We start from the raw sequence: 1346 nt of genomic DNA, 5'->3' as shown, positions 1-1346 counted from the left end.
ATACAAAGCTATTGAATTCAATTGAAACTCAAACAAGACCCGAGACGCTTCAAGCTGACCATTTCAGTTTCATTTAATTATCAAGCTCTGTCATTTGTTTATCCAACGATAAACAAAGATCAACAATGATATTTTACGTCTTGTCTATAATTACGTCGAACTGGTTCCCTTCCAGGAGAGGAGAGGGAATTTACATGTTAAAACGCATAATGCGTTAAACACCGTGAGATCAACCAGCGATATTTACGGCTCGCATAAATCCGTCACGGGATTCAATTAACACTCAACTCGGCCGTCCAAGAATGATGCATTACAGCGTTTCAGTTCAGAACGAATTTTTAAATGAATGCCGGCACTCGCCTAAGTCTGCCCTCTAACACAGGTTGGCGAACGATGCCGGGACTCGAAATCACATTTGCCCGGAACCAATGGCAGAAACGATTGCCGAAACTCTTGCATCTAATGATGAGGTTTGGACCAATGTCCAAAACTCTTCTTTTATCGCTTTAAGTATTCGACTATATAACTTGTGTAAATAATACTTATATACTATACAATATATACTTGTGTAATTCGTGAATTTAACCAGTTGCCCTGGCAACTGATTGCGGACCATAACGAGTGACCGAACCGTATACAATAATTCGTCGCTTTCTTTTTCTTTTTGAACTTTCGTCGGTATGATATCACTGGATAGAAATTATTGGGAAGTGATAAATTTATTATTTGTTTTGCCTATTTTGTTTTACTTAAATATACTTGAAACTGAGAAAATATTACAATTTTGGAACAAAAAGTTCTCGACGTGCACGTCACTCCAGCGCAAGATATTAATATTGTACAAGTAAGAATTAGACGTCAGTTGTTCCTAACCGAAAAAGACAATGCGCCTAATTAAACTCTTCGTATAATCACTTTACAAGTCTCAAATAAAAACCAACAAACAAGTTTCTGAAGAAACACCGAACTGTTTCTTTATAATTTTATGTAAAACAACTAGACGTTAGTCGTTTCTTCCGGATCGTTGTGCTTCAGAGATTAATTAAACTTAGGCATAAAAATCAATAAGTAACAGACAACGACGATCGAGATGAAAACCAATTAATAAATCTGAAACAAGTGAATCTACATAAAAGGGACGATAAAGAAACGAACTGATTCAATTCACAGTTTCATATGAAACAAGAATTGGACGTCAGTCGTTTTTTTTTTTTTTTCGGATCGTTGTGTATCAGAGGTTAATTAAACCTAGGCATAAAAATAAATAACAGACAACGACGATCGAGATGAAAACCAATTAATAAATCTGAAACAAGTGAATCTACATAAAAGGGACGATAAAGAAA

The sequence above is a fragment of the Frieseomelitta varia genome, unplaced genomic scaffold (genome assembly GCF_011392965.1).
Source record: "Frieseomelitta varia isolate USP_RPSP 00005682 unplaced genomic scaffold, Fvar_1.2 scaffold_68, whole genome shotgun sequence".
In the NCBI taxonomy this organism is placed as follows: domain Eukaryota; kingdom Metazoa; phylum Arthropoda; class Insecta; order Hymenoptera; family Apidae; genus Frieseomelitta; species Frieseomelitta varia.
Note: the sequence above shows the minus strand (reverse complement) of the source record.